Consider the following 7,824-nt stretch of genomic DNA (forward strand, 5'->3'; position numbering starts at 1 on the left):
AAAAAAAAAAAAAAAAAAAAAAAAAAAAGAATTCAGAGATCCTGTCTCCTCTCTATTCTGTAGAGGGACAGAAGCATATACTTTGACTTCTGCCTTTTTGGGAGTACTAGAGATCTAAATAGAGGTCCTCATGGTTGTATGGCAAACATTTTACCAACAGAACCATCTTGGAGCTCTTAGAGATATTAAACCTTTGCCTACTTTCTTATTTACATGGGTTATCCTACATTTCTTACTAACCTGTGGTCAATACGAATGTTCCTATGGTTTGTTTTGCTTTGAAGGTAACTCCTAGAAGAAACATATTAATTGTTCTGTACTTTTCTGGAACATAGCACAGGATTAAATCTACCTCAAAGTATATGGAATATTATTTCTTCATTTCCTTAGCTTTTTGTGTGTTATAGGGGTATGGATTCCTATTTAAGTGTACCAGATGGAGAAATCAAGATACATTGCTGAACATTATTATGTTGTGTGACACAGTGGTTATTTTTATTTATACTGAGCAATAGTGTTGAACCAAAGAGACTTATAGTGTGTATTAAAGTTCAGACTAGGAAGAACTGGAGATTAAAATCTGTTCCTTCTTTCCTTCCTTCCTTCCTTCCTTCCTTCCTTCCTTCATTTTGTAGTGCACATTTACTTACTTAACTTGTATGTGCACTTAAATGTACATAATGATTCAAAATTTATATGATGACTGAAGGAAACAAGGCCTCACAAGAAGGATAAATGTACAGAAAGATGATTAATAGAGTTTCTGAAAAGCATCAGAAGAAGAATGAATAGACTGTCACCAGGAGAATGTTGCAGGGACTGCAGCAATGGACCAGTGGCTAAACTTCGTTCTTGCTGCTCCTCCAAGAATCAAGTTTCATTTGTAACTACCTATAACAGCAGATCTGAAGCTGTACTCTGGTCTTCATAGGTATGATTAGACACTCACCTAACACACACACACACACACACACACACACACACACCTGTGCCAGAGAGATTTGAATAAGCCTAAAATAAAAATAAGAATATTTTCAAAATGAAATGTGCAGACTTAACTCTTTCTTCCCCCTTGTCTTTTTTTTCTTTTTGGTGATAAGGAACAAACCCATATTGTGCAAGCTAAACAAATATTCCATCACTGAATTATATTCTCACCCAGAAATGTAGAGCTTAAAGGAAAATCCTTTCATAATATTTCATAGAAGCAATTACTATGCATATGAAAGAAAAGATTTTACCATGGACATACAGACACCCATGTGTAAACACATCACTAAAGTCAGAGGCATGAACATGAATGTGTGAGAGATCATAATGGATGGAACAAGGTCCAAAGGGGAAGTAAAAGGGTAGGAGTGGGTAGGGGTTAGAGCCTCTGCACATGTGGGTGAAACTAAGAAAAACTGAAGTTAATAGGAAGAAGACAATCAAAAAGATTTTACTTGGAAAAAAAGTATGTGAGCAGGAGAGAATCTTTCAGTATTAGTCCCATAAGCAGCTGATTGGCATTTACAGGGGCAGGTGAGTTTACAGCAGGACTGTTAAGCGAATTCATGGCTGTACACAACTCTTAGGACAGCAGCTCTTAAGGACCTTGAAGTGCCTGAAAAACTCCTATCAGACTACTTAGTCTCCAAAGCAATAGCAGACTCGTTTTCTGTTCTTTGCCTTATATGCTGGGTTTATCAGAGCTACTAGGTGTTTTAAGTCCTCATTAAAACTAGGGCCGCTCACTGTGCTTTTGTGATGTCATATTTTGTTCCAGCTTCCATTTTATCAGAGCTGAAGACATCTGAGGTGTTTTAAAGTTCCTTAGAATAATTGGCCAAATCCTTCTGTGTTTCCATCAGTTTGCATAATTAGGTTGGCTCCTTTTCCCCTCTAAGCCTAGCTGGAAAAATGACAAAGGATGAGCTGTTTGTATATCATTAATCTGCATCCTCGTTAACTAAAGTAAGATCTTCAGTCAACAGGAAGATGGGCTAATGATGGCTCCTGGCTGTTTGATTGTTTACAGTTCCTTTTGTCATTTTTCACCCTCTGCATCCCTTTGATTGAGCCAATTGTGAATATAGGCAATCAATAAAACTCCAGGTGCTATCATTTGGCACAAATCTTGCATGTAATTATGTGAGACTGTAGCTTGGTCCATCAACATAGAATTGAGAAAAAAATTAAAAATTAAAATAAGACAAAACCAAATGTTTGGAAATTTTCAAGAGAATATAATGCAGTTATTCTGTAGCGTTGTGATTTTTAATTAAGAGGGGGAAATTATTTTGGTAAAGCAAATACAATTTATGAATCTAGAGAGGCATCTATTAGATATTTACTAAATATCAATCCCAGCGTATGACTTTATTTGTGCAGTGACAAATTTTGAACAGTTTTTCTTAATTAAAAAAAAGACTTTATTTTTAATTGTGTCTGTGTGTACTTAGTCCTGCAGAGGGCAAAAAGAGGCACTGGATTTTCTGTAAGTGAAGTTATAAGTGGTTGTAATTAAGCTGTTTTCTGTGAGTGCTGGGAACTGAACTCAGTTCCTACAGAAAAGCAGCAAGCATGGTTAACCACAGAGATGTCTCTTCAGCCCTAGGTTTTAGTTCATGCATAATAAGAAGCAGACATAGATATCTGGAATTTTTTTCTTTTATTTTCAAAAAAATTACCTGGACAGTAAGTACTTGCTAAGCATGTTATCTAGTCATTCTAGTCATCTACACTCGAAAAAATAGCTTTACCATACAGTTTTTCTTGATGAGGTTTCCTCTCATAGTTAATAGGGGAAATTGAAATCACTAGATCTTTTCCCATCTTTGTTACAAAAATACAGAGTTGTTAGCTATTTACATAACCAATCAGATATTTTGATTTTTAAAATCTGTTTAAACTTCAATTATAATGTTAGTAATAAAGTTGGTAATAAAGGAATAATAATCAATAAAAAGTCAGCCAGTAAGAAAAAAAACAGCAAGCTTATACAGTGTAAGGTAAACACAAATAGTCTTCATGTATCATGACTAAACATTGAACATTAATTACTAAAATAAGTCATCAATGATATTAGCAGCATGACCTATAAATTTCAAAGTTTTAAATAACCATGTTCTTCCCTATCAGAACCCTGCCCTTTACAGAGAAACCCTTTAGACTTAGAGAGGAAATATAAAGTTTAAGTTTGTTCTCAAGTCACTAAAGCCTGTGGCTGTTAATTAATCTAAGCTAAGTTAATTTCTGGAGTGCAAAATTTGGAGTTGAGGATGTTGAGTGTCAGGAGTGTTGGGACAATCTGTCCAAATTGTATCTCCATAAGAAACTTCTGAGCTCCTGGACATACTATACTGCAAAGGAGCTCAGTTTGAGAAATGATGTCTCTGGATTATTCACAACTGGCTCTACTAGGAAATATTCCACTGGAGTCCTGCTCCTGAGTGTCCATGTTGTCACCGTGGTGATAGCAGTGACAAAGATAATGAAGAGCTACTGAATAAGCAGATGCTTCTGTAACGTCCTTCCTGTGGGATTTAGAATCTAGGAAGAAATAAACATGAGAACAGCAATGTGTTGATCAGCTGGCTTTGATCTTGGAGGGCAGCTGACTTTCACCTAGGGAATTGCTATTCTACCAAGCAGCTCAGTTCCTAGTCAAGACAATAAGAAAAAGTACAACGGGTAAAGTCAAGACAATTGCTCTCAGTCTTAATCGAAGAGGCTCTTTTTCCCAGTGAATGGTAGTGAATTTGAAGGAAATTTTAAAATACTGTGCTGCTCAAAGTGCTGAGTATATGTGACAGACATATGTGCTCAGAGCATAGGCTCCTACACAACTTTGAGCTTTCACGTAGTGAAAACAAACCATTACTTTTTTATTTATACTTTTTATTAGATATTTTCTTTATTTACATTTCAAATGATATCCTCTTTCCCTGTTTCCCTTCCAAAAAAAACTCCTATTCACCACCCTCCCCATGCTCACCAACCCACGCTCTCTTCCTTCCTATTCCTGGAATTCCCCTACACTAGGGCATAGAGCCTTTACAGGGCCAAGGGCCTCTCCTCATATTGATGACAGAGTAGGACATCCTCTGCTACATATGCAGCTGGAGCCATGAGTCCCACCATGTATAGTCTTTTGTTGGTGGTTTAGTCCCTGGGAGCTCTGACGGTATTAGTTAGTTCATATTGTTGTTCCTTCTAAGGGTCAGTAAACCCCTTCAGCTCCTTGGGTCCTTTCTCTAGCTCCTTCATTGGGGACCCTGTGCTCAGTCCAATAGATTGCTGTAAGCCTCTACTTCTGTATTAGTCGGGTACAGGCAGAGCCTCTCAGGAGACAGCTACTTCAGGCTCCTGTCAGCCAGTACTTGCTGGTATCCACAATACAAATGTCTGGGTTTGGTGATTGAATATGGGAAGGATTACCAGGTGGGACAGTCTCTGGATTGTCTTTCCTTCAGTCTCTGCTCCACACTTTGTCTCTGCAACTCCTTACATAGGTATTTTGTTCCCTCTTCTAAGAAGGATAGAAGTATCCACAGTTTGGTTTATCTTCTTCTTGAGTTTCTTCTGGTTTGTGGATTGTATCTTGGGTATTCTGATCTTATGGGCTAATGTCCACTTATCAGTATGTGCATACCATGTGTGTTCTTTTGTGATTGAGTTACCTCACTCAGAATGATATTCTCCAATCCATCCATTTCCTCAAGAATTTCATAAACCTATTGTTTTTAATGGCTGAGTAGTACTCCATTGTGTAAATGTACCATATTTTCTGTATCCATTCCTCTGTTGAGGTACATCTGTTTTTTTCAGCTTCTGGCTATTATAAATAAGGCTGCTATGAACATAATGGAGCATATGTCCTTATTACATGTTAGAGCATCTTCTGGGTATGTGCTCAGGAGTGGTATAGCTGGGTCCTCAGGTAGTACTATGTTCAATTTTCTGAGAAACTGCCAAACTGATTTCCAGAGTGGTTGTACCAGCTGGCAATCCAACCAAAAATGAAGGAGTGTTCCTCTTTCCAGTATCTACTGTCACCTGAGTTTTTTATCTTAGCCATTCTGACTGGTGTGAGGTGAAATCTCAGGGTTCTTTTGATTTGCATTTCCCTGATGACTAAAGATGTTAAACATTTCTTTAGGTGCTTCTCACCATTCGGTATTCCTCAGATGAGAATTTTTTGTTTAGCTCTGTACCCCATTTTTAATAGGGTTATTTGTTTCTCTGGAGTCTAACTTCTTGAGTTCTTTGTATATATTGGATATTAGCCCTCTATCAGATGTAGGATTGGTAAAAATCTTTTTGCAATCTGTTGGTTGCCATTTTCTCTATTGACAGTGTCCTTTGCCTTACAGAAGCTTTGCAATTTTATGAGTTCCCATTTGTCAATTCTTGATCTTAGAGCATTAGATGTTGGTGTTCTGTTCAGGAAATTTTTCCCTGTGCCCATGTGCTCGAGGCTCTTCCCTACTTTCATTTCTATTAATTTCAATCTATCTGGTTTTATGTGGAGGTCCTTGATCCACTTGGACTTGAGCTTTGTACAAAGAGATAGGAATGGATCAGTTTGCATTCGTCTACATGCTAATGTCCAGTTGAGCTCTTAGTGCCTCTAAAAAGAAACTGGAGAGAGCATACACTAGCAGTTTGACAGCACATCTGGAAGCTCAAGAACAAAATAGGCAAATTTACTCAAGAGGAGTAGACAGCAGGAAATAATCAAACTCAGGGCTAAAATCAACCAAATGCAAACAAAAAGAGCTATACAAAGAATCAATCAAACCAGGAGCTCGTTCTTTGAGAAAACCAACAAGATAGATAAACCCTTAGCCAGACTAGCTAGAGGGCACAGAGACAGTGTCCTTATTAACAAATCAGAAATGAAAAGGGAGATATAACAACAGAAACTGAGGAAATCCAAAAGATCATCAGATCCTACTACAAAAGCCTATACTAAACAAAACTGGAAAACCTGGATGAAATGGCCAATTTTCTAGCAGATACCAGGTAGCAAAGTTTGATGAAGATCAGATAAACAATCTAAACAGTCCCATATCCCCTAATGAAACAGAAACAGTCATTAATAGTCTCCCAACCAAAAAAAGCACAGGACCAGGTGGGTTTAGTGCAGAGTTTTATCAGACCTTCAAAGAAGACCTAATACCAATACTCCTCAACTATTCCATAAAATAGAAACAGAAGGTACTCTACCCAATTTGTTCTTTGAAACCACAATTACCTTATACCTAAACCACACAGAGCTAACAAAGAAACAAAATTTCAGACCAATTTCCCTTATGAATATCGATACAAAAATACTCAATAAAATTCTTGCAAACTGAATTCAAGAACACATCAAAACGATCATCCATCATGATTAAGTAGGCTCCTTCCCAGGGATGCAGGTTCAATATATGGAAATCCATCAATGTAATCCACTATATAAACAAACTCAAAGAAAAAAAAAAAACATGATAATCTCACTAGATGCTGAGAAAACATTTGACAAAATCCAGCACCCCTTCATTGTTGGGGGCAACACTGGCGCTGCTGCCATGGCAGCTGCTATGTTGGGCACTGGGCACTGCTGGACAGTGGGGGAATGGAAGAGATGGGAGAGATTGACCTGCCTTCTGTCAGAGGTCTAATACTCTGGGTGGAGGACAAAAGTGTCTGTCTGTACCCTGTTCCTCCGAATGGGTGTCTGGATCCCAGTCCTTGGACAGCAGGATAGGGGGAGCTTCAGGGAGTCCCTAGGCCTTATGGAGGCAAGGAGACAGGTTCCAGCTCCAGGCATCTAAGAAAATGCTGGATACTGCAGAGGAACTGATAATGAATTGGGGGCCCCAGAGCTGCTCAGTCTGCAGTTATCCGCAGGTCCTAGGAGATGGCTTTGTTTCTACTGGATTTGGGGCTGCAGGCATTGTCTTCTTCTTTTGTGGGGGTAAACCTGTAGGATAATTACCACAAAAGAGCAGGATCCTAGCAGCAGGACACGCGCGCATAGGATGGATGTTAAGCCTGCAATGGTTTGTTTGGGAGCAGATCATGGATCATTCTTATGATCCTAGAAAACCAAGGATTTGTGAGGGATTTAGTCCTGGTAGGAATCTTTTAAGTCTGCTTTGGATGGTTGAGGAAGAAAATCATGCCTCTGGGATAGGCAATAACAATTTGTCTGTGAAAGGAAAGCGGTTGTTAATTAAGGATTGAATGATGGTAGTCAGCATGGTTGATTTGACCTGTGGAAGTAGATTAGATAACTTTTGAGTTTTTTGGATATACATCGCTGATGTTAGGGAGAAAGTAACATTTAGGTAAAGAAGTAAGAAAATTTGGGGTTGAAAAGCTCGATTTAGGTATTCCTGTAGGGGGAGCAAGCAAGCAAAACCTCAGATGCAGCAGTTTGGCGGGCTTAGAAGGGTGGGAAGGAGCTGGGTGAGGAGGGGCTTCCCCTGCCCTGAGGTGTGCTCCAACAGACAGGTTCCTCTTTCCCCAATTGTTTTTTTCTTGGAAACCAGGTTTTCTAGATAAATGGGTTCCCTCAGATCCATGGATGAAAACACACACACACACACACACACACACACACACACACACACACACGTTATGAACACACATTAGCTTATTTTTTATATGCTTTAGTTCAGTGGTTGGCTGTTCTAAGCCTTCCTTGGTTATGCCATCATCTTTCTTTTCACTCACAGCTCAGCACCCTAAATCTGCACCCAGCTCAGTTTGTCTCTAATCTCCCACCTGCTACCTCAGGCCCAGTATGGAAAGTGGCTGAGGGTCTTGAATAGCTGATGGCTCATTCTCCCT

This window comes from Mastomys coucha, unplaced genomic scaffold, assembly GCF_008632895.1.
Source record: "Mastomys coucha isolate ucsf_1 unplaced genomic scaffold, UCSF_Mcou_1 pScaffold20, whole genome shotgun sequence".
Taxonomy (NCBI): Eukaryota; Metazoa; Chordata; class Mammalia; order Rodentia; family Muridae; genus Mastomys; species Mastomys coucha.